This window comes from Dermochelys coriacea, chromosome 8 (genome assembly GCF_009764565.3).
Source record: "Dermochelys coriacea isolate rDerCor1 chromosome 8, rDerCor1.pri.v4, whole genome shotgun sequence".
NCBI lineage: Eukaryota > Metazoa > Chordata > Testudines > Dermochelyidae > Dermochelys > Dermochelys coriacea.
The window spans coordinates 100585153-100612446 of NC_050075.1; the positions used below are offsets into that span (position 1 = coordinate 100585153).

Below are 27294 nucleotides of genomic sequence, written 5' to 3' on the forward strand. Positions count from 1 at the left end.
ATCAAGGAGCTAATGCATAGCCAGGAACTGTCTAAGTCACGGGATTACTGTATATTTAAGATATCAGTCCAATGTTTAGCATTACACCCATGTCCATATTTCATTTCTGCGTGTAAATCCATGTTACATACTTCATTTAATTTTTATGAATTACACATACGCCATGGACTAGCAGTGCATAATTGATTACAAGAAGTTGTTTTGGTTTTTATCTTTGATCAGAGCTCTTAGAAGTAACAAGTATCCCAGATGACAAAGCTTTTTATATTGAATATGTTTTCACACAGTAATTTTTGTTGAATCATATTGGGTTCCTTTTCTTTATAAATAGGTTGATACCTCACAGAAAACTTAGAAAAACAATCTCTGTAGAAACCCTTCTTGGTTTTATATATATATATTGTAAAGCAGAATGGAAAGCTCTGTCCCCAGTTGTTTATTTTTTAATTAGTAAGGGCATTTCCATGGGAACACAATCTCAGTCACCTAGAAGTGTGTTTTTTTAATAATTCTTATCTGTCATCTGGTCTGAACAAGAAGTCAGTGAAAATGAGAGTCCCTGCCACAAATAGCTGACGAACCAAAAGACAAACCCAGAGAAGGTAGGATTATTATATAACCTTTATATTACAGTAGCAGCCAGAGGTCCCATTCCACTGCCGGAGGGTATTGTGCTAGGCGGTGTACAAATGCATAGTATGACACCATCCTTATCCTGGAGAGTTTACCATTTAAATGGACAACACGAGCAGTAATAGACAACATAGAAGGAAAATTTCAAAACTAGTTAATTAAAATTTGTATTAATGCAAAACCATCTCCTCTCAATCCCCAGCCAAGCTATAGCAGGGAAGAAGACAAACATTAACTGTTAGAGATTGGCAAAAAGTTTTTAAAGTTTCCCTATGGGAGTGGGGGCTATCACGGTGCAAAGAATTTTTATTTTATCAGATTTGGTTCCTGAAAAGATCAAATCACCAGTGAGTTCCTCTTTGGCGCTCAGAACATTTGGTACTGAAACAAGAAGTCAGAGAAGGGCACTGGAGAGGATAACTTAGAGAATTTATTACTGTTTTGAACTCACTTGAAGGCATCAATTAACAAGTGAAGTTTTATGGGGGATCTGACTGAGGAGAGAATGGGGACTTTGTAAACCAGGTCTGGGAGTGTGGGATGGCAGAGTGGGAAAAGGGCTCAAACAGGGTTTCTGGATGGTCAATGTTGACTAAGTAGCAAGGTCGGGGGAGGGGAAGGGTCAGAATCCCATGTGAGAAAAGGTCCTCCTGGCTGCTCTGAATTATGCTTGACTGCAGCAGCTCCCCCAGGCTACCCTCATGTCTTTACTACCTCTTCACAAACCCCTAATGCTGGGAGCTGTGTGAGAAGATGGCACAACGGTCTTTCAAGGAGAAGTCTCATCTGGTCAATTAGGCCAGTTTTAAATCTGCTTTGGGGACAAGGATCAGATCCACAGTATCGGAAACCTTAAAACATTATAAAACAAACCCATAAACCTCACCAAAAAATGTCCCATACTCACCACCCATGTGCACACGCCTATGGTGAGAAAACACATGATCATATGGGTGAGCCCTTCATCCTTCTTCACCCCCTTCCTTCGCCACTCTTTGTTATGCTCTAGTATATTTTGTTTAGGGTCTGGGTAGTGTGTTCATTGACACTTTGGTGTCACCTCTAAAATTTAGTCTGTACACTTTTTAGGGCAGGGATATTTGTGTGTGTGTGTTCGCACATAGTGGAAATTTGGATGTTATAAAATAATACTACAATATATGTTAACGTGGTCCCACAAAAAAGTACCGCAACCAGAAATCAGGTGACTAATAATCAATACTGTGGTATTCAAGAACTAACTGCAGGAGTGTTAATCTCTTAAACTTGTGTGTTAGAGTTCTGGTTTCTTCACCTTTAACCTAACAGTGGAATATGGCTCTACTTTCTCTTATAACTAATTGTTCTTCTGTCCTTTGAGAAAACAGATTTGTGTCTTTTCATAGCTTTCTGCAGAGGGCTAATAATACATGGGGAAGCTTTATTGCCCACAGGAGAGTTTGCCAGGTTGTAATAATAAGAAGTGCTGTTGAAAAGTCATGATCAATGTTAATTCAGTTATTTTTCATTTTCTTTGTGTTTCTTTTAAATGAAATCTTGTATTTTGTACATTTGCTCCAGCCCTACCCCATGGATTGCTCATTGGAGAGAGTGGTGACTGGTTGTTCAATGAATTCTTATTTGTCCTCCCACAGAAATAGCTGCAACATTTTTAAATGATGAATTTAAGGGAGAAAAAAATGGAACTTTGGATGTACAAAAGATGTAAATGTTGTTTTCCAGGTTTTATGGTTCGCAGATGCCTCCTCTAATTGCATAGCTAACCCTGAGTTTATTAAGTTATTTTCCAGAGTCAAACTCATTTGTATACACGTCAGAGTATAAACTGAATTTAAAAAGTAAGACCTCTGGATTAGAATTCAAGAATGATAAACAAACTCATTTAGAATGCATTTGCATGTAATTTCCATGTGCCAAAATGCAATTGCATGTGATTTGTAAATACAGGTCTTGCATCTATTTAACATTACAGACTAGCATGGAATAAAATATTGTAACTTCTTTTTTTAAAACAAATAAATAAATGAATAAAACCTTTAAATGGCCCATGTTTGAATGTGATTCAGTATTCAGAAACTGGTGAGGAGAGATAAGCATGCCGAGAAAGCTGTAAATTCTATTTGCAACATCTGTAGTAAGTTAGAATACTGTGTTTTGTAACAACCCCCTACCTTACCCCATGGACATTACCATAGCATGTGGTATATTTATTATTCACTTCCCGCAAGAGCTATTTTGCCTAGTGCAGCTTTAAAAATAATCTGGTTTCTCCCTTTTAAGTTCAAACTAGTAAGAAAACAAAATAATTGCTTCTGTTTGAAGTGTATTGGCTAATTTGGCCTACAAACTTTGGCACAAACTAGCATTTTAATTATTATTATTAATAATAAGTTGTATTAAATAGCGCCTAAGGTCCAACCAAGAATGGGGTCCCATTGTGACAGGCACTCTGCAAATGCAGAATACCAGAAAGTCCCTCCCCAAAGAACTTACAAACTAAATAGTCCAGACAGACACGGGGTGGGGAAGGGATAGAACACACAAGCAGAGTGACCAATGTGAGGGCAGCAAACATCCTGTTTGTACCATGTTAGTTAGTTTTGAGGATGGGTTTCATTAGGAGGGAATTTGCTGAATGGAAAGAAAAGTTAAGAGAAGACAGGACATTGAAGGGAAGAGGGGTGAGGAGGACAGGGCTGAGGAAAAGAGGGACAGGTGTGCAGTGAATCTGAGGTGAAGAGACTGAGGGAAAGGAAGGGAGAGGTTTGGAGCAAACAGTCAAAATGCACAGGGCAGAGGAAGTCCAGTCAAAATTGGAGAAAGTTCTCTACTTTGGCTGTTTCCACTCCTTTGCCTGGAATCTCTGGCCTTGTCTACACTCCGCAGAGTCTGCTGACACAGCTACACTTGTATAGCTATACGGCAGATCCCCCTAGTGTAGACACAGTGTATACTGACAGAAGGATGAGTTCTGCGTAGGGAGGAATACCAATCTCCCTCAATGACATTAGCTACACCAACAGAAGCTAGGGTTACCCGCTTTGAAATGTAAAAAACTTGGCACCCCCCCACACACAAGGCAAGCTCGCTGAAACCCCAACTACAGGGTAACTCTGCAACCCCATCCCAACAGCCACATATAGTATCTAGAGAGAGAACACATATAGATAAGATTGATAACATCACCCGTCGGCTCACTCTCGCATGACTGAAACCTTCTCACACACACATGATGCATATGTGTGTTGGTGGGCAGACAGCTGCTGTATTTTCAACAGTGTCAATCTGTTGTTGCTTAAACTGTGGAAATGGGAACACTGCAGCACCTTTAGCTGGACATAGAAACTTTAAACATTCGATATCTCAGTGTATTATGATAATAATTCAGATCTTTAGACCCATGTAAACAAAACTGCCTGATTAAATTATTTTTCTGGCAACTGGAAAATCTATTTAAAAAACACCAAAAACCGGCCAGGCAAGTCAAATACCAGCCAGGTGGTAACCCTAACAGAAGCCCTCCTTTGTTGGCATAGTTCTGTCTACACTCCAGATTTTGCTGATCTAGCTATGTTGGAAGAACGTGTGGTTCTTTTCATACCCACAGCTGACATAGCTATGCTGATAAAACTTTATTGTGTAGAACGGGCCTCAGACTGGTAATTCCCTGCAGTTTTTCCCCAAGGCTGCATGGCAGGGGAGCGGGAGGGGAAGGAACATCTTGAGTTCTAGTGCCCCTCAGAGTATGCAAAGTGGGTCTCCCTTGCACAGTTCTGGATTTGGGTGTGCTGGGCAGGAGAGGTGGTCCTGACTGGGTCTCATTTTACCGCCTGCCCCTCAGTGCAGCAATCCTTGTTTTGGCTGCTTCTGCCACTGCTCCTACTGGTTTGAGTCAAGGATTAAAAATGCAGTGTGCGTCTCAAGATTAAAGAAGCCTGTAGCTTTGACGGAAAAGGTAGTGCTGTTTGAAAATAGAGGTTGGGGGTGAATTAGAATTTAAGGAGTGAACACAGTGATGCATTAGTGGAGTTATTGAAATCATGCTTTATTTAAATGCATTGGTTTTTTAAAACAGCTTATCCTGAAATACCGAGTAACAACCATTTTTATGTCCATTGCATAGCAGCAAAGCCTCACATACGAGAGACATAATAAGGTCCATAGAGCTCATCAACCTTGGAGCTGGTTTACTGTCTCACACTTTGCATACATTAAATATAAAAATAGGGTTCCTTCCTGCTTCCTAATATTGCTGCCATTGATTCCAACTTGACTCAATTCTGCTGAGAGCCATAATTTTCAATACAGTCTTTTATAAAATATGGAATTAATTCTCTTTTGTAAAAACTGAGCCTTTCCATATAATAGCTTCATTTCACTCTTGCACATTGGCACCAGTATTTATCATCAAGGAGTTAGAGATGCTAGATGCCTCTCCATCTTTTATTTCTGGCAGAATAGACTCCTTTTTGCATACATGGATGAGGGATTAAGTGTTGTCACATTCTGTTTTTTGCTTGATCTATCAAGAACTCTTATTTACTTTTTGGGTTGTAATTCAGTTTGCATACCTGGTTTAAATGTTAATTGCTAATTAGGCTTAAAAGGTATTTAGATAGTGGTCTATATTAACCTCTTCAACCGTCCACTTCTTCCTAAGGAGGCAGCTGGCTGAAACAAAACAAAAGCATCATTATGTGGATGATAAATTACCCTCTTGTCCCAGGAGAAGACAGTCCCTCAGCACCAAGGTTGAGACATTCCAGTGACTGGAATAAAAGAGCCTGCAGACTGTCTGTCCACATGGTGTTTGATACATAATGTGATTCTTCTAAAATGGCTTTTATAATTAAATCATCGAGGGTAGTGGGAGAGGGAACATCATTCTTGTAATTTCCAATTTATCAGAAGCTACTGTTACTGGTGAATGGAAATGCTAATTTTATATTAAGTGCTTTAAAAGTTACATTTCAAAATGCGGATTTTGAAGGCTGGCTTAAAGAAGAGCAGATATTTTAAAAATCTAGCAGGAAGGAAAGGTTGTTGCATTCATCCAGGGGAAGCAGATAACTTTTCACTTCAGTGATCCTATTGCACTAATGTGCCTTTCTGAATATGTGGACCAAATTTGTTGTTTGTTTTTGTATATGGCAGTTTGTGTCAGTGGCTCCTTGACATCGAGCGTGTCATGGCAATGATTTAATGTGCGGGACTCTAATGATCAAGGTAAGTCAGCAATTAGCACAAATGACCAACTATGAAAACAGAAATTCCTCCCATTTGGTTTAATTATATCTTTGTTCAAATATTTGCATACTTTATCGCCTAATTATTAGGGATTTTAGCATTTTGAACAGCAAAGGAGATGATAAGGATTAAGATTTTGCACAATGTTTATTTAGTTTCTTTCCTTATTAGCTAAATTAAATCCAACAACTGAAGAGTCATATATAGAACTGTATACATAGCAGTTGAGAAACTAGACCTAATATTAAGCACTAATCTGTGTGACTTTAAGTTTTACAAAGCAAGCAATGTAGAATGACTCTGGAATTCTGCAATCAGTTTCCCCCAAAGCTCCTTAAATAATACCATCATGTTGCTTTAGACAGCTTAATGTGGTCCACGGATCAATATCTGGCTAACTCTAGAGCAAGGGTTCTCAAACTTCATTGCATTGTGACCCCCTTCTGACAACAAAAATTATTACACGGTCCCAGGTCGGGGGATCAAAGCATGAGCCTGCCCGAGGCAACCCCTTCCTCAGGCAGGGGTGGCCAAAGCTGAAGCCCCAGGCCTTCATCCCAGGATGTGGGGCCTGTAACCTGAGCCCTGCCGTGCCAGGCTGAAGCCAAAGCCTCAGTCCTGGGCGGGGGGGCTCGGGCTTTGGTCCCGGGCGGTGGGGCTCGGGCTTCGGCTTTGGCCCCGGGCGGTGGGGCTCGGGCTTCGGCTTTGGCCCCGGGCGGTGGGGCTCGGACTTCGGCTTCGGCCCCGGGCGGTGGGGCTCGGTCTTCGGCTTCATCCCCAGGTCTCAGCCAGTCTAATGCCAGCACTTGCAACCCCATTAAAACAGGGTTTTGGGGTCCTGCCCCACAGTTTGAGAAACGCTGCTCTAGAGTATCTTCCTCTTGCACACTAGTTATACTCCTTTCTTTATACTTGCAAGCACATAGATCAGCTGGTTAGTACGTACTTTCATCAGTTCTAGGAAGCAAGCATTATATCCACACTGATTGTACCAAAGATCAGTCACTGGGGAGATGTGCTTGATACACTCAAACACAGAGCCCAGTGTCAGACAGGCATGCAAACACAGTTCAGGTGATTTCCTGGGGTATTTACAATATTGGTCATAGTACGACTCAATTACCTTTTAAAATGAAATACTTTGGCCAGAATTTCCAAAACCTTTTAGGATATGTCTATATTGCAATGAAACACCTGTGGCAGGCCCACGTCAGTGGACTTGGGCTCGCGGGGCTTGTTCTGTGTGGGCTCAGGAGCCCATGAGAGGGAAGGATCCCATAGCCCAAGCTCCAGCCCACACCCAAATGTTTACGCTGTAATTTTATAGCCCTCAGCCTCAGCCAGCTGACCTGGGCCATCTGTGGGTGTTTTTTTGCAATGTAGACATACCCTAAGATGTCTAAAAGCCCATAGCGCACATAATGGAGCACTGGTGTTAGAGGTGGGCACAGAAGTGATTTTTCACTGGATTTCCTACGCATGCAAAGACCCCTGAGCACTCAGGAATGGACACCTCTGATTTCTGTGTGTTGTCGTGACTACTCAAATAGGATTTTCAAACTGGGTAGGGAGGTGTCTGGGAAGTCTTAGACTCCTAGAAAATGGGTACTGCTAAGGGTAGCATTTTTCAAAAGCACCCAAGGGACTTAGGAGCCCAAGTCCTATTGGCTTTTACTAAACAAGAATCCGATCCCTATAGTAGATAAAGTACAGGGGCTTTTTAGTAAAATTCACTGGAACATTGGTCACCATGAGACAGGCGGTGAGAAGGCCTCATTCCAGGGCAGGTACTGAAGGCAGTATTCTACATTTACATCCCCACTGAAAGTAAGGGGGAGTTGCATGTCTTCACCTGAGGGTGGATTCATTCACTTTCCTAATGACTTCATAATCTGGCCTTGTAACTTCATTTTTTCAGACCCTTTCAAGAGAATACACCCTAGTATTGCTTTCCCGGTAAACTAACATAAAAACTGACCTTTTTTTTTCTCTTAGCCATTGCTTGGTAAACTACACCCACTCAAACCCAATTAATTTTAATATGGCAAAAATGCAGAGGTATACATCTAGGAAGAAGGAATTCAGGCCACACGTACAGAATGGAAGACTCTATCCTGGAAAGCAGGGACCCTGCAAAGGATCTAGGGGTCATCACTGAAAAGCAACTCAACATGAGCTCCCAATATGATGTTAGGTTTCATAGTAGCAGCCGTGTTAGTCTGTATTCGCAAAAAGAAAAGGAGTACTTGTGGCACCTTAGAGACTAACAAATTTATTAGCGCATAAGCTTTCATGAGCTACAGCTCACTTCATCGGACGCATTTGGTGGAAAAAACAGAGGGGAGATTTATATACACACACAGAGAACATGAAACAATGGGTTTTATCATACACACTGTAAGGAGAGTGATCACTTAAGATAAGCCATCACCAGCAGCAGGGGGGGGAAAGGAGGAAAACCTTTCATGGTGACAAGCATGGTAGGCTAATTCAAGCAGTTAACAAGAATATCTGAGGAACAGTGGGGGGTGGGGTGCATTAGCTCTCGTCCCCTAATGCCCCTACTCTACTTACGCTACATTGATGACATCTTCATCATCTGGACCCATGGAAAAGAAGCTCTTGAGGAATTCCACCATGATTTCAACAATTTCCATCCCACCATCAACCTCAGCCTGGACCAGTCCACACAAGAGATCCACTTCCTGGACACTACGGTGCTAATAAGCGATGGTCACATAAACACCACCCTATATCGGAAACCTACTGACCGCTATTCCTACCTACATGCCTCTAGCTTTCATCCAGATCATACCACTCGATCCATTGTCTACAGCCAAGCTCTACGATATAACCGCATTTGCTCCAACCCCTCAGACAGAGACAAACACCTACAAGATCTCTATCATACATTTCTACAACTACAATACCCACCTGCTGAAGTGAAGAAACAGATTGACACAGCCAGAAGAGTACCCAGAAGTCACCTACTACAGGACAGGCCCAACAAAGAAAATAACTGAACGCCACTAGCCATCACCTTCAGCCCCCAACTAAAACCTCTCCAACGCATTATCAAGGATCTACAGCCTATCCTGAAGGATGACCCATCACTCTCACAGATCTTGGGAGACAGGCCAGTCCTTGCTTACAGACAGCCCCCCAATCTGAAGCAAATACTCACCAGCAACCACACACCACACAACAGAACCACTAACCCAGGAACCCATCCTTGCAACAAAGCCCGTTGCCAACTCTGTCCACATATCTATTCAGGGGATACCATCATAGGGCCTAATCACATCAGCCACACTATCAGAAGCTCGTTCACCTGTGCATCTACCAATGTGATATATGCCATCATGTGCCAGCAATGCCCCTCTGCCATGTACATTGGCCAAACTGGACAGTCTCTACGTAAAAGAATGAATGGACACAAATCAGAAGTCAAGAATTATAACATTCAAAAACCAGTTGGAGAACACTTCAATCTCTCTGATCACTCGATTACAGACCTAAGAGTGGCTATCCTTCAACAAAAAAGCTTCAAAAACAGACTCCAATGAGAGACTGCTGAATTGGAATTAATTTGCAAACTGGATACAATTAACTTAGGCTTGAATAGAGACTGGGAATGGATGAGTCATTACACAAAGTAAAACTATTTCCCCATGAAGAAAAGGAGTACTTGTGGCACCTTAGAGACTAACAAATTTATTAGAGCATAAGCTTTCGTGAGCTACAGCTCACTTCATCGGATGCTGTAGCTCACGAAAGCTTATGCTCTAATAAATTTGTTAGTCTCTAAGGTGCCACAAGTACTCCTTTTCTTTTTGCAATATGATGTTGTGGCAGAAAGGGATAATGCGATCCTTGAATGTATAAATAAGGGATTGTGAGTAAGAATAGAGAGGTGATTTCACCTCTGCATATGGCATTAATGAGACTGATACTGAGAGACTGTGTTCAGTTCTGAGGTTTACATTTTAAGAAGGGTGTTGAAAAACGGGAGAAGGGGCAAAAAAGAGCCACAGAAATTATTTGAGGCCTGGAGGAAATGTCTGACAGTGAGAGACTTAGAGCTCAATCTGTTTAGTTTATCAGAAAGAAGACTGAGAAGTGACTTGATTATAGCATATAAGTACCTTCAAAGGGAGAAAACACTGGGTACTAAAAGGCTCTTCAATCTAGCAGAAAAAGGCATAACAAGAACCAATGGGTTGGAGCTGAAGCCAGACAATTTTAAATTGGAAATAAGGCACATTTTTAACAGTGAGTGTGATGAGCCATTGGAGCAAACTGAAGTGGTGGATTACTGGATGTCTTTTGGGGAGATACACTTTAGCCAAATGCAAGCTAAGCTTTAGTCACACACAAGTTATTGGGCTCAATACAGGGGTAGCCGGGAGAAATGAAATGGCCTATGATATCCAGGAGGCTGGATTATATGATCAGATGGTCCCTCCTGGCCTTAAACGCAATGAATCCATGAATAATTGAATTGTTATTCACATTTTCTATAGATTTATTATGTAAAGAATTAATTTTCCTTTTGAACAACGGGAAGGGAGCAGAGTTTCCTAAACCATGAATCACAATGGCCATCATGTAGGAGGGGAAAGAAGCTGCTGAGCCAGTTCCTTACATAGGTAATGCAGGGAGGGATTGGTACTACATCTAGCAATTTGATAGGGAAGGGAATACGTGTTTGAAAAATGATTTGGCCCAAGCTGAACAGGATTTTGACCAGAATTTGGCTGAATGCCTACTTAAAGCCACATTTTGGATATCCTGCCCTAATTATGAGAGAAAGAGAGTGTGTGAACGAGTGGCATAGCCAGGACAGGAAACTTGGGTGGATGCTGACTTCAGGTAGGTGGGCAATGACAAGGGGCAGGGAAGGGGAGGTAGGAGGGATGGGGCCACTTTCCCCCCAACCGTCTTCAGCCAGCCTTGTGCGGGGGGGAAGAGGGGGCGGGAGATGGACACGCTTGCCCCGCTCCTCTCACCCCTGCCTCCTCTCACCCCCTCACCAGGGGGTCAGGGCGCGGGGGCTTGCCCGTCCACAAACCCCCGCGCCCCAACCCCGCTCCCAGGCAGGAGCGCCAGGTGGACGGGTGGAGTGGGGCAAGCACTGGGGCCTGAGCAGAGCCAGTGCTGGGGGTGGGGTGGGCCTTGACGCTAAGTGGGTGGGCCAGGGCCCACCCAGGCCAATCCCTGGCTACACCCCTGGTGTGAACACGGTACTGGAAGCTAGATGCTCCTGAGTTCTGACCCTGGCTTGACTCTGATTTCTTTCATGATCTTGGCAAAATGACTTAAAGGGACATCATCAATTTTAAAAGTACACCTTTGTCTGAATTTATTTCTAACTTCTATAGCTACAGATCACACCTAACATTACTGTATCTCAACTAGATTACAGAAGTAAATTCTCTACTTTTTTCTTGTTTATTCTATGCATTTGACAACGCTTTGCATATATTCAGTTTCACTGTTCCCTCTGTGTGGGCTGTTAGTCCTTGACCCTGCAATGACCTCCATCAATTTCCTGTATTGTTTTGTATGGGTCTTCACAGAGTAACAAGGAAAATAAATACATTTAAATATATATATATATATATATAGTATTATACAACCACAAAACTGGCAAGAGAATTTGGAGGCAGGTTTAGGAACTAAGACTACTTTTAATGCTTGTTTTTTATTGACTAGGTGTCAAGATGGTAGTATCTACTTTATCCTCTGTGGCTCAGTTTCTCTGTCTGTATAATGGGGATAATAATATCCACCTTCCATGAGAGTGATAAGGATTAATTTTTGCAATGAACCTCCAACCTTAAAAAGCACTATGTAAGTGCTAGGCATTACCTTTATTAATGTTAATGCTTAAATGAAATGTTAAGGGACAAAATTAATGTTAAAAAAGAGACTGTTCTAAACATCAAGGGCCTTAAAGAAAGTCTTTTGCCCACCCATTGTGCCTTATTAGAATGTATTCTGTTTATTGAATAGTAAATAGTAGTTTAATCAGAGGTTAATCATCATATTGTGATTTTCTGCTGGTTTACAGCTAAAATTACTCTCCTTTTTTCCGTTATCATAAATTACTTCTGTTTTGCATAACTGAAACAGCTTTGTTTGACTTCTCTGACCCTTATTGGAGCTATGCATTCACCTCTGTAGTTTCTGAATTAGGAAGAATAATATAGTGTCGTGATAGAGAACCACACTAAAACCCTTATTGCCATCACTGGGAGATCTGCATGTAGACAGATGTGTACTTTCATGCCCCTTACACCTGCAGAATAAGAGCTTGGTGAATTACCAACAAGGACATGTTTATAGGAAGGAACCTATTAAAGGGGATTCTGCATACTTCTTATAACCAAGACCAGAATCCCAGGGAAACAGCCAAAGGACCATTGTACTGCATGGGTTTGAACTTTAACACCCATTGCTACAGTATTAACTGCATTGGATGTAGCATGAGCTTCTGAACTGATACTCTCTAGGGCTGGGTGAACTGATCTGAATCTGCTTAACATGAAGGGATGAAATCAGTGCTTGACTGGGTTTAGATTCAATTATGTAAACACTTTCCTGCTTTCTTTCACTATGATCCTCTGAATGGAGCTCAACTACCATGGTGATGGGCAGAGTATAAGAGGATAGATAGTTTCCTGGTGAGATTCACCTTTTGTTCATACACCAGCCAAGAGAGGGGAGTGTTTTGGGGAGTTATAAAAGGGTGTGGTTGCAATAAAAACAGTTGTTATTCTCATGAAGATTGCCGTAGTTTAAAACCAGTGAGTGGTAGCCGTAAATCAAAGAGTGTTATAGAACAGTATATGAAGTTGTATTGTACCTTCACCATAGTAGCAACAGAGCTGGGAGCTGAGCTATCAAACACTTGACAATAGAGCTCTTCAGTGTCCTTTTTATATGACTGGTTATACTATGTAAAATAGCCATGATGCTTTATTCTGTGTCTGGCCAACAAGGCATAGGCAACAGAGTGACACAGGGAATAAAGCGTAACGTAACTGCACAAGTACAGTCATGCTGATGTGTCTACATGGAAGTGGGACGATCCATACACTGAGGGTGCAGATGCAAAGGGGGAGAATCAAGGGAATTGTTTTTTGTTTTCAGCCTTAATGTTTTCAGCCACTGCTCAGGACAGGGTATCCAACTGGATAGAATGAGGTTCTGATCCAGAACAGCAAATCGAATGTGTCTGTTACGCTGCTCTCTTTGACCACTTTGTTATTATATATGGTCAGGGTGATGACACCGATAAAATTCAGAATTCTTTATCTTACACAGTTCACTGTAGCAGTGTGGAAATATGCACTGTAAGGGGATACCATAATGCGCACACCCAACTTTCAAAACAGAGTTGGAAGATCTCATTTTAGGCCCACCACTTTGGAGAACATCTCTTAGACAAAAGTTAAATACATATTACAGATAAGGGAGCCCATAGCTGTAGGCCAATAACATGCAACCTCTGATGAAAAATTAACGTATATATGCAGTTGAATTTTACTTTCCTATTTTCAGAAGTGGTTTGTTTATAAAAAAAATCTGTGATAGTTTGAGGTTTGTCTGTCTCCCTAACAGGGCAAAAGCATTTAATAGTTTTATATAGTTCTGGTTGGAGTGCCTCTAGGCTTGCTTGATGAGAAAAGTGACATTTTGAGCAAATATATAACAAATTACACACAAAACCATTATTAGCAGTGGCAGTTACCTCCCGTAGCATGAATGATTTGGAATCCCCTGGAAGGATAGTGCTCTCATTCAGCTAACTTGACAAATAGTAGCATTTCTTAGGAGTTCATATCCAGGCTTAGTTGGTGGTAATAGAATTTCACTTTCAGATTCAAGACAATTAAACTAAGGTACTGAATGTCACTGCCTTTTCCAACGAGATTCGTTTATAAAATACTTTTTTTTTTTTTTGCTCGTTACTCGTGAAATAAGTTAAATAGAGGCAGGGTCAATGCCTTGATGAGTCTGGATAAATAACAGGTGTAGGATAGCCAGCAATTCATTCCATGAATACTGAATCCAGGCCAGTATTGGTGGTGTGTTAGTACTACAGCACATACTGTGTTCCCCAGTCTTGGAACTAGAGAGCCAGGGAATTACAGGGTCTGCATGTGGCCTGCGACCTGAATAAAGAATCCTCTTTGTGTTATTAACCCTGAGTCTTTTCTCTCCTTTGTCACAAGAGCCACTACAATAGGGATTGGGAAAATATCTGAGTATGGTGCAAACCTGTTCAGCCTACAGGTCACTCCCTGCATGGAACCTTTTGAACTGGTGAAAATGCTTCTTAAAGTGAATTTCAGTGCTGGTTAAAGTTGCTGGATTTGATAAACCTGGAGATTATATAAATAAAGAATTTCAGGGCCTAGGTGAAGTACAGTGCTAGTTCCCCCCTCCTCCTCCCCCCACCCCACTACTTCACCAGCATACCTCAACCTCAAGGAGGAGAGGGAGTTCAGTGTACAGGTCCCATTCACTCCTTAGACTCTCTGCTGAGGCTGCCAATTAGTATTACTAGTACAGTAGTTGTGCTGGTACTGTTGTGATATGGAAACTTGTCCATTGACAGTGCTGCTGTCAGATGGTAACACGTTGCTTACAGACTGACCTGGGCTGATGTGGTGCTAGTGATGAAAGGCTCCAGGCACTTACCAATCCCCTAATACAGGTACTGCCCATAAAGTATCCTCCTTTAACCCCTTCTTTATTGACATCCAGGCACTGCCAGATGATGATGATAAACCACAGCACTGTTGATAAAAATAATCTCAGTACTGCCTCTCATCGTGCCAGGAATCCTCTCCCAAATAAGTGCGTTAGTATGGGAATGTGGTGGAGATGACCCTCAGGGAGAAGAATGAAGAGGTCCACAATTAGTGGGGGGAAGACAAAAAACAAGAAAATAAATTAGATCTAGGAAAAAAAGAGGAGGAAAAAGAGGGAAGCTTGAGGCCTTGTCTATACACACTCACACCAGTCTAACTAAATATATGTTCTAAAACCAAGTGAGTTAAATCAGTGCAAGTCTGTGTGTGGACCCTCACTTTTGGTTTAAGAGTGGCTTGGTTTAATGTTGCTTAATCTGTTTTAAAAAAGGTGAATGTTTGTATGTAGATGAGGTGTGAGTCAGAGCGTTAAGGTAAAAAATACTTTGGAGGTTTCCAACCCTGAGAGATCTATCTTGATACTATGACAATCAGTGCCACTAAAAACCCTATATGAAAGAGAATAAATATGTGGTCTCTGTATTTCCTTACATAACACAAAAGGTAAAATAACATAATAAGTTTGAGCCAAAAGACATCTCTGATGTAGCTCCCCTGAAGACAATAAAATCACAACATGGGTAAGTTCATCCCAGGAGTTTCATTTTTATATTATGGAGCACTGAAGCCTCTTAATGGGACCTAACCTATTTGACAGTTTCAAATCCTTGAAGCAGGTGTTTGCATAAGAGACATGCCAGTAATGGAGCTTGTGTTTTAGGATGCCACATACTATACCAAGATAATTGTAACGGTAAAGGTTGCTTCTCACACTCCCTTTGGGCGATCCTAGTGCAACAAAAACTGAAGTCCTGGAATGCTTGTTCCTCTTGACCCCTTCTAACTAAAACAACTGATAGCATTTCCTTGGAAGACACATAGAAGCACTGGAATGTGGACAAAGAATGACATGTGGACACATTCTGGTTTTAACACAAAAGGCAAGTAAGACAAAAAGCTATGTTTTATAAACTGATTAGTCGTGGAAGATTTTCAATCAAATTAATATTTAGGTCCATGCACCAAAGTGCTCTCAGACTAAATTGATTTTAAGGTAATTTAATTTAGTATAGAAAAAAAGCTCCCAATTAAAAAGCACCAGAAAGAGCTGTACTGGTACATAATGCATCTTCTTTTGGATGGGTGTGTATTTAAACATTCCCTATTTTTAAGCTTTAAAATAATATATACATATACAGACTTTAAAATAATATATACATACATATATAATAATATATACCATGTGATTGGACTACTGTCCTTGAACCTCAAAGCAGTGTCAAGGCTATCAAATTTTTAACACGTCAAAAGAATTGTTAGTACATCAGTTGTTTAAAATATGTCAACCATGTCCCAAAATCCCATGGTGTTGCATCTTAAAGTATATTTTGACACAGTCCTTTAAAAGCCCATTGGTAATCAGAGAGTAATGCAAACCATCCTGACCGTTTTAGGGTTCTCATATCACTAAGCTACAGCACAGCAGGGAAGTCATCTAAGGCTTGAACCAGCTTATAGATGTGGAACACACATCACTATAAAGAAAAGGAGTACTTGTGGCACCTTAGAGACTAACAAATTTATTTGAGCATAAGCTTTTGTGAGCTACAGCTCACTTAATCGAAAGCTTATGCTCAAATAAATTTGTTAGTCTCTAAGGTGCCACAAGTACTCCTTTTCTTTTTGCGAATACAGACTAACACGGCTGCTACTCTGAAACACATCACTATGTGTCTTGTAAAATCACATACCTTGCTCATGCAGCATGGACTGAATCCTGTAACAGTAGGTGGTGATGCATTGTTTTTTATCTAGAAGCAAACTCAAGCATCTTTAACTGTTAGAGCAAGTGTGTGTGTTTCAAATCTTTGTTTGCCATTACTTCATTTGAATTAAAATAACACCTGCATTTACACTAGATATGAAGCGTTATCATCAAACCCCATGCTTCAGGGCATAATCAGCAGTTGGGTCAGGAAGAAATCTTCCCAACACAGTGTAGCACTGTATAGATATATGCATTTACCTTCTTATGAAACAACTGGCAATGACTACTGTTGGAGACTAGATAGTACATTAGATAGGCGCTGTTCCCTTGTTTCCAATACTTACATTTTAGAGCCACTCTATAGTTGATTAATCTTGTTTTTAGCAAGTATTTAGTAAATTACCTTCACACTGTATGGTATAGACTTTTCTCTTTTTCCACACTGAATATTTTAGAGACATTTCTTATTTCTGAAACAATTTTTCTTGGCTCTTCTAAACTTTTTCCTCTACAGTGTATAGAATATTTTTAGATCCTCTCCACAGATGGAGGAGAACAGTGAAAATGTTTGTCACCAAGTGGCATTTGATACAAATAAAAAACACCCACTGGCTTCATTATTCATCAGTGTGTTTAATTTTGTTCCCCAAGAAATCCATAAAGAGTGGGGCTTTTTGATAGCAGCCCAGTGAAGCAGCACAGAAAAGAGTAAAGCTAAATAAGGTATTGATGCACTCTAATAATGCTACTCTACCTGTGAGGCTTGCGTTGTGCTATTTCACATCTGCTAACACTAAGTAACATTCCTTTGCATAGAAATTACACTCCATGATTACCCTTAATTGGCATAAGTATTTGCATTTGGGGGGAAAACATATAATATAGTCATATCATATGATAACACTTTCCATTCCACTAGTATCTCAGGAAGATGTTAAACAGAAGCTACTAATGTTGGACATTTTAAACTTAGCAGATCTGGATAACTTGCATCCAAGAGGTTTAAAAGAGCTGGCCAAGGAGTTTTCTGGACTGTTAATGTTGATTTTCAATAAGTCTTGGAACTCTGGGGAGGTTTATAAAGACTGGAAGAAAGCTAATGTTGTGCTAATATTCAAAAAGGTTAAACAGAATGACCTGGATGATTATAGGCCTATCAGTCTATGACATCAATCCTGGGCAAGTGGTTGATGAATATAGTGGTTGATAAGGGACTCAATTAATAAATAATTAAAGAAGGGTAATGCAATTAATGCCAATAACATGGGTTTATGGGACATCAATTACGTCAAATTAACTTGATTTTTTTCTGAGATTATAAATTCAGTTGATATAGGCAATAATATTGATGTAATATACATAGAGTTCTGTAAGGTGTTCGACCTGGTATCACATGAAATTTTGATTAAAAAGCTAGACTAATATAAAATTAAATTATTAAAAGCTAGTTAACTGAAAGATCTAAAAATGTAATTGTAAATGGGAAATCATTATTAAGTGGGCATGTTTCTAATGGGGTTCTGCAGGGATTGGTTCTTGGCCTGATGCTATTTAAACTCTTTATCAATGACCTGGAAGGAAACATAAAATCATCATTGATAAAGTTTGCAGATTACACAAAAATTGGGGGAGTGGTAAATAACAAAGGGAACAGGTCATTGATAGTGTTCTGGATCTCTTGATAAGCTGGGCTCAAGCAAACAATATGTGCTTTCATACAACTAATTGTAAATGTATATGTCTAGGAACAAAGAATGGAGGCCATTCTTATAGGGTGGGGGACTCTATCCTGGGAAGCAGTGACTCTGAAAAAGATTTGGGGAGAGAGGGTAAGATAATCAGCTGAACATGAGCTCCCAATGTAACACGGTGGCCAAAAGGGCTTGTGTGAGCCTTGAAAGCATGAACAGTGGAATCTCAAGTAGGAATAGCGAGGTTATTTTACCTCTGTATTTGGCACTGATGTGACCACTGCTGGAATACTGTGTCTAGTTGTGGTGTCCACAGTTCAAGAAGGGTGTTGATAAATTGGAGAATCTTCAGAGAAGAGCCACAAGAATGATTAAAAGGTTGGAATACATGCCTTACAGTGATAGACTCCAGGAGCTCAGTCTATTTAATTTATCAAAGAGACAGTTCAGGAGTGACTTGATTACAGTCGATAAATACCTACATGTGGAACAAATACTTGATCATGGGCTCTTCTATCTAGCAGAGAAGGTATAACATGATCCATTGGCTGCAAGTACAAGCTAGACAAATTCAGACTGGAAATAATGTAGAAATTTTGAACATTGAGGGAAATTAACCATGGGAACAATTTACTAAGGGTTGTGATGGAGTCATCATCACTGGCAATTTTCAAATCAAGATTGGGTGTTTTTGTCAAAGATCTGCTCTAGAAATTATTTTGAGGAGGTTCTCTGGCCTGTGCTATACAGGAGATCAGACTACATGATCACAATGGTCCTGTCTGGCCATGGAATCTATGAATATTTGACTAAGGTTAAGACTCCATCACACAACAAATACCAGTTTTAGAATGTAATGCTAAGACCTTCTTCCATCATACACAAAACAAAAAACAGGTCTGTAAAACTTCTCAGGAACTTTCCCCTGTCTCATCACAGCATGCCTTTTCACCTGGTACCAGACTTCTAAGATTTGGCAGGCTGACCTAACACTTTCAGTACAGTACTTGAGGAAGGGTGCTCCCAGATGCCAAAAGTATAAATTGCATTAAATAAGCCACACCTCTCAAACTGTAACCTTAATATTTTTTTCTGTCTTAATGAAAACAGGACATTGCTAGGCAATTATTCATAACTAGGAAATGACTTTTATCGGGTCTGTGTATATATTGTGTCTTGTAGTTTTTCAGTGATCCTGGGAGATAACAGCTTTTCAGCTCTGAGGGTTTATATTTATACACAGAGTAGGTACAGTGCAGGCTTTGGTAGTGCAAGCTTCATCACAGTGACCTGCCAGTGTGCCTCAGCCCTCACAAAGGGGAACAAACTAAAGGAACAAGAGGGCAATTCAATCACTATTTCTATTCACAGGTTTCAGAGTAGCAGCCGTGTTAGTCTGTATTCGCAAAAAGAAAAGGAGTACTTGTGGCACCTTAGAGACTAACAAATTTATTAGAGCATAAGCTTTCGTGAGCTACAGCTCACTTCATCAGATGCATTTGGTGGAAAAAACAGAGGAGAGATTTATATACAAAATCTCACACAGAGAACATGAAACAATGGGTTTATCATACACACTGTAAGGAGAGTGATCACTAAGATAACTTAGTCTCTAAGGTGCCACAAGTACTCCTTTTCTTATTTCTATTCAGCCTTTCCCCTTTCCTCCCCCACCACCAGACTGTCAACAAAGGTGTTAATTAGTGTCAATTGTGACTGCTAGGACTGGGACAGAAGCCACAAATGCATTTGCTAAACCAGTAAGCCAGCAAACAGGCATCAGATGGTAATGGCTTTCACTCACTACTAACCTGGGCAACATTCAAATGGCTGAGGGAAGGGAAAAGGGCCTTGAGCTCATTGCCAATCCCTTGAGTCATCCAGTCCTCCCTTACTCCTCTGTTTTAAATAAACCCTGGCAAGCTTACATAAGAACAGCCATACTGGGTCAGATCAAAAGTCCATCTAGCCCAGTATCGTGTCTTCTGACTGGGCCAATGCCAGGTGCCCCAGAGGGAATGAACAGAACAGGTAATCACCAAGTGATCCATCCCCTGTCGCTCTTCCCACCTTCTGGCAAACAGAGACTGGGGACATCATCCCTGTCCACCCTGGCTAATAACCATTGATAGTCCTAACCTCCATGAATTTATCTAGGTTTTTTTTTAACTCTCTTATAGTCTTGGCCTTCACAACACCCTCTGGCAAGGAGTTCCACAGGTTGACTGTGCGTTATGTGAAAAAATTCTTCCTTTTGTTTGTTTTAAACCTGCTGCCTATTAATTTCATTTGGTGACCCCTAATTTTTGTGTTATGAGAAGGAGTAAATAACACTTCCTTATTTACTTTCTCCACACCAGTCATGATTTTATAGACCTCTAATATATCCGCACTTATTAGTCTCTTTTCCAAGCTGAAAAGTCCCAGTCTTATTAATCACTTCTCATAAGGAAGTCATTCCATACCCCTAATCATTTTTGTTGCCCTTTTCTGAACCTTTTCCAAATCCAATATATCTTTTTTGGGATGTGGCAACTACATCTGCACGCAGCATGCAAGATGTGGGCATAGCATGGATTTATATAGAGATAATATGATATTTTCTTTCTTATTATCTATCCCTTTCTTAATGACTCCCAACATTCTGTTCCCTTTTTTGACTGCCACTGCACATTGAGTGGATGTTTTCAGAGAACTGTCCACAGTGACTCCAAGATCTCTTTCTTGAGTGGTAACAGCTAATGACCCAATCATTTTATATGTATAGTTGGGATTATGTTTTCAAATGTGCATTACTTCGCATTTATCAACATTGAATTTCATCTGCCATTTTGTTGCCCCAGTTTTGTAGCCCTTCACAATCAGCTTGGAACTAACTATCTTCAGTAGTTTAGTATCATCTGCAAATTTTGCCACCTCACTGTTTACCTTTGTTTCCAGATAATTTATGAACATATTGAATAGGACTGGGCCCAGTACAGACTCCTGGGGGCCACCAATATTTACCTCTCTCCATTCTGAAAACTGTCCATTTATTCCTACCCTTTGTTTCCTATCTTTTAACCAGTTACCAATCCATGAGAGGACCTTCCCTCTTATCCCATGACTGCTTACTTTACTTAAGAGACTTTAGTGAGGGACTTTGTCAAAGGCTGTCTGAAAATCTAAATGCACTATATCCACTGGATCCCCCTTGTCCACAAGCTTGTTGACCCCCTCAAAAAATTCTTGTAGATTGGTGAGGCATGATTTCCCTTGACAAAAACCATGCTGATTCTTCCGCAACAAATTATGTTCATCTATGTGTCTGACAATTTTGTTCTTTACTATATTTCAACCAGTTTGCCTGGTACTGAAGTCAGGCTTACTGGCTTGTAATTGCCAGGATCATCTCTGGAGCCTTTTTAAAAAATTGGCGTCACATTAGCTATCCTCCAGTCATTTGGTACAGAAGTTGATTTAAATGATAGGTTACAGACTACAGTTAGTAGTTCTCCAATTTCACATATGAGTTCCTTCAGAACTCTTTGGTGAATACCATCTGGTCCTGGTATCAATTTGCTTCAAAACCTCCTCCAATGACACCTCAATCTGGGACAGTTCCTCAGATTTGTCACCTAAAAAGAATGCCTTAGGTGTGGGAATTTTCTTCACATCCTCAGCCGTGAAGACTGATGCAAAGAATTCATTTAGTTTCTCCGTAATGGCCTTATTGTCCTTGAATGTTCCCTTAGCATCTCAATCATCCAGTGGCCCCACTGGTTCTTTAGCAGGCTTCCTGCTTCTGATGTACTTAAAAAAAAATTGCTATTACTTTTTGAGTCTTTGGCTAGCTGTTCTTCAAATTCTTTGTTGGCCTTCCTAATTATATTTTTACACTTCATTTGCCAAAGTTTATGGTCTTTTCTATTTTCTTCACTAGGATTTAATGTCCACTTTTTAAAGGATGCCTTTTTGTCTCTCGCTGCTCCTTTTACTTTGTTGTTTAGCCATGGTGGCCCCTTTTTGTTTCTCTTACTATGTTTTTTAATTTGGGGTATACATTTAAGTTGAGCCTCTATTGTGGTGTCTTTAAAAAGTTTCTATGCAGCTTGCAGGGATTTTCACTTTTGGCACTGTACCTTTTAATTTCTGTTTAACTAACCTCCTCATTTTTCTGTAGTCCTCCCTTACAACTGAAATCTGTTTCCTTGTTGAATTGTATTTCCTTTCCTCCCAAAAACAAGACTATTGTAGGGTTGCTTCATAAGCATGGGATTGTTGATAAAGATATTTTTTTAAAAGGCGTCTTGAGGAATCTGCTTTATCAGGGTTTGGAGAGAGGAATGATCTGGATTTTGCAAACAGATATAAAACAAAATTGTCTACCAGCACTGACTGCATGTCTTCAATAAACTGCCATGTTAACATGCTCAGCATTCTCCAAAGGGGCTACCCTAATATAATATGTGTTGTGATTTTAGAAGTAAACAACTTATCTTCAAATGGGAAGTGTAACATTATTTTAAAGTATAGCTGTTGATAGGAACCAGTCTCCTCTAATCTATGTGGTATGCTTAGTATCCTGATTTATGGCTTTTTTTCTTGTCCATTTTTTTTTCTTTCCCTTTTTTTTTTTGCAATCTCTGGCGGTATCATATCAGCCCAATGATTCTTTGGCTCTGAGACCACCAGACATTATGCTCTCTAATGATACTTCTCTCCACCTGTTTGAATGGCAGTCACAAGGATGCCAAGCTATGCAATATGTCCTTAGTGCTAGACCCTAGCTGGCACCACTGTAGATTTCACTTAGTTGTGCTGGCAGCTTTAGCGCTACGCAACCTCTGGGTCCACTGTAGGTGCAAACAACAGTGTTGTGGTCACTTATTCTTTTTTCTGTAGTCTGGAAATGTGTAAAAATTGGGCCCAGGCAAGCCTTCCCTTCATACAAATTTTACTTTATTAAACAGCCACGCCATATCAAAGGTGAGTGTGTGCAGTTGTGATGCTCACTTGGCATCACGTCTTTATGCTGGCAGAGATGTTTGTGCTGCCCTTGGCATTCCTTCTCTATGATTTTCTGTAGCACTCTTGGGGTGGCTTTGGCAGCTGCACTAGCCAGATGCAAAGCTGTCTCCTGTTCTCTAGCAGAGGCATTTGAGGTCTGTGTCTAAAGCTTTCTGGCAGAGATTGTGCATTTTGCCTCGCTCTATTTTGCTTTACTGAGATTAACTGCCTTGTCCTATAGTTATGGTATCGTCTCACCCATATGCGAGTGAGGAATGCAACTGAATGAGGCCTGCATTTGAAGAGAGCACGGTCTATCTGATCAACAGATGCCCTGTTAGTACTTCTCTCTGATGCATATCTGTTACATAAACAGCTTACACTGATGTTTATGCATTAGCCATTTTGTTTCTCCTAAGTACAGCAACTAAATACACCACTTTAAAAAAATGGGGATGCAGTTTTCCTTCGCTTTGGGGAAACTATGGGGCAAATTTGAGCAGGTGTAATCATGCATGGCTCCACTGACCTCTGCAGGCTTACGACAGGGATGGATTTTGCCCTGTGTGTTCACTGTGGGCTATAAGCAATAAATTTGTGTAAATTTTTTCCAAAACTGGTCACTGTAACTGTTTGTTTGATTAACAAATAACAAGGACCCAGGGCATTCTTGGAAGATTATTGACCAGCTTGGAGGATTTTGTGGCTCGAAGCTTTGCTTCAGACCATTAATTATACTTATTAATTAACTATCCAGAAAATGCACTGGCTTCAGTCATCATTGCTGTATGATAGGGTATCTTGTACTACATCCAGCAGTCGGGGGTTAAAAATCTCTTTTATACAGGCATACAGATACTGCCAGGATTGCAGGGGATTCAGCCTTCTAAATCCAGCATGAGATGATTGGTCAGCAGGGATAACTGGCCCTTCATGGGGCAAACAAACAGCACAGAGAGGAAGAGTTCAGGGAATCCAAAGGCTAATGGTGAAGCAGTCCCACTTTGGTTTATAGGATAACTTGCTGTTTTTACATTTGACACTTTGGCTGTTGGAAGCCTTTCATTTTGTGACTGGTTATTAATAAATAATACTAGTATTACTATTATTAATACTTTGCACTTATGGCACCTTTCACTTGAAGATCTCATAGTCTTTTATAAACAAATCAGGTAAGCCTCACACTGTATCAGGGAGTTAATGAATGATATTTGCCTATTGTACATATTTTGCAGATGAAGAAACTGAAGCACAGAGTTAGTAAATCAGTTAGGATCCCACAGTGAGTCAGTGTCAGATCTGGGAATAGAATGTAGAAGTCCTGACAGCTGTCCTGTGCCCTAACCACTAGATAACACTGTTTCCTTGATATAACCCATCTGTGCAGTTTCATTTTTCTAGCTGTCACTGCGCCATCTTGTCCATGACATTGTTAGTGTTACAGTTAAGATGTTCCTCACTGTGGCATCTGAGTGCCATTTACAACATTACATTAAAAGCACAGCATTTATCCAGAACGGGGAGCATAGACTCAGTAACTTTCAGTTTTTCAATTAGACTCTTCCTAAACCCAGGGCGGGGGGGAGGGGCATTGGTGGTTGATCAAACAGAAATCAGATTTTCAAGAGAGATTCCGGGGAGATCCCTGGGAGATCCAATACTCACTTTCATAGAAAAGCCAGGTCAGAGAGGTTTCTTGTAATACAGCCTAAGTAAGGAGAAATCCAGACTCTGATGAACTGCTGGCAGGATCACCTTCTACTGAGGAGCACTTCCTCCAGCCTTGGTAACATCAGCTGTGGACACTGACTGTTGCAGGGTCCTTGTCAGTTGCAATAGCTGTGGAAGGAGATAATGTGGCTGATCTCATCTGACTCATTCTGGTGTACATCAGAGATAACTCCACTGAAGTCAACAGAGTTACACCTGTGTAAATGTCAGAGGTGAATCAGGGTCATTATATTTGGCTGTATGGGACAACACTGGATTCCTAGACCAATTAAAACTTTATTATAACTGATAACTAGCACTTCAGATTGCACATGGATTCAAACTGGCAGTCAGCACCAGAGAACAGATGCAACATGATTTTGTCTGTCTACTATCCTATGTGGTAGGCAGCCACGTTCTGTACCAGTTGAAGCTGCCAGGTGTCCTTCAGGGTCAGTGCCATATTAAGCGCATGGCAGTAGTCCAGACTTAGCCATTTTTTTTGTCTTGACTGTTTTTCTCAGCATTGCCCCATTAGCACATTAATTGGTTTAGCACTATTGGACCAAATTCATTCCTAGTGTAACTCCATTGGCTTCAGTGGAGTTACACCAGGGATGAGTTTGTCCCACTTTGAGTAGCAGTCTCCTGTGGAGTGCAACATATTTTTAGTTTCCTTAGTCTTATAAAACAGTACAGTAGCTCTCTTAAGGGCTGGCTTTGATTTGATTGTTAGTGAGTCAGTTATTCAGTCCCACATTTTATCCATATGCACTGTAATTTTACCTTTATCAGTACGTGGATATCATTTGGAAGTTCACTGACGTCTCTAAAAAATTTTATATCAATGGCATTTTTATGCACTGCAATTATTAACTTTTTTATTGAAGAAAAAAAAAGATTCAGTGGAGCTCTAATTAAACCCTGATGAGTCTGCAGAATCTTTTGTGTGGAATATTGAGATCCAAATTTGGGCTGTTTTTCTTCTAGTAGCAACAGTAGCTAAGGTAACATTTCAGCCACAGGTGAGTGTTAGTGTAAGTTATAATTGTCAGACACCTAGCCTGATTCTGTAGCGTTTGGCTGTTTGTGTACAGGTGATAAACATCAAAGTTTAAACGCATCTTCACAACTGTTACAGACTTTGATTTAAAATTCAAATTTAGACACATTAAAAGTTTGCATATCTAACGAGCAAGATTTGGTCACTGGTTGACATTTTTTAAATTGTCAAAAATTACTATTGAAAAATAAAAGGAGTACTTGTGGCACCTTAGAGACTAACAAATTTATTAGAGCATAAGCTTTCGTGAGCTACAGCTCACTTCATCGGATGCATTTGGTGGAAAAAACAGAGTAGAGATTTATATACACACACACAGAGAACATGAAACAATGGGTAAACCCATTGTTTCATGTTCTCTGTGTGTGTGTATATAAATCTCTACTCTGTTTTTTCCACCAAATGCATCCGATGAAGTGAGCTGTAGCTCACGAAAGCTTATGCTCTAATAAATTTGTTAGTCTCTAAGGTGCCACAAGTACTCCTTTTCTTTTTGAGAATACAGACTAACACGGCTGCTACTCTGAAACCTATTGAAAAATAAAAATACCTACAGTTCCTGTAGCTCACGAAAGCTTATGCTCAAATAAAATTGTTAGTCTCTAAGATGCCACAAGTACTCCTCTTCTTTTTACAGTTCCTTAGTCTCAGTAACTAGAAATGTTACCTCTATATTTTTATGGACACTATAGGTGCCTAACTTATGCATTACTTATTTTAAGACCTTTGTAGTACTTCTCACTATAACTTTAACTCTGAATATACTGATTTGTAATACTTGTTCTTTAAAAAAACACCACTATTGAGTTCTTTCTCAGGGCATCCTTAGAGGAGCAGAGTTAAGTTTGTATGGGTATCTCAATTCTGCATTTTTATACTTTAAAATGCCTGCATTTCTTCTAAATGCAACATTAATTGTGATTTTCCTGGGTTTCTAAAACTTGTACTTGTTTTTAAATAACTACACATTTTGTCCAAAGTTTGTTTGCTCTTAATTTATTGATATGTTCTCACCACTGTAACAAAATTATTTATCTGAGAATATTAATTAATGTTTTCTATGATTGCAGTAACATCCTAGTTTCTGAATTCCCTACTTTTAGGCTACAATAAGGCTATGAGTACATTTGAACTCTCTTTAATAATACCAACAGTCTTCTCTATGTGCCTATGTTGCTATATTACTGTTGGTAACACAGTGTGCTGTGAAACCTAATTCATCAGCCTTTCTCTTCTCTTAAATGTCATAGCTGTCAGCAAAGGAATGATATAAAAATACTAGAACAATGTTTTCTAGATTTTTCTGTGATTTGCTGCTTTCTTTCATGTAGGAAGTGATGGGTATCATTCAGCTTAGAAAACGATAGCAGC

At 40.2% G+C, this 27294-nt stretch overlaps 1 protein-coding gene across 2 annotated transcripts in view; it reads left to right on the plus strand.

Moving 5' to 3' along the window:
* The window catches only part of LOC119859961 (AGBL carboxypeptidase 4), a 1439111-nt gene that overhangs the window by 819705 nt on the left and 592112 nt on the right, over positions 1-27294 (plus strand). The window lies entirely within an intron of this gene.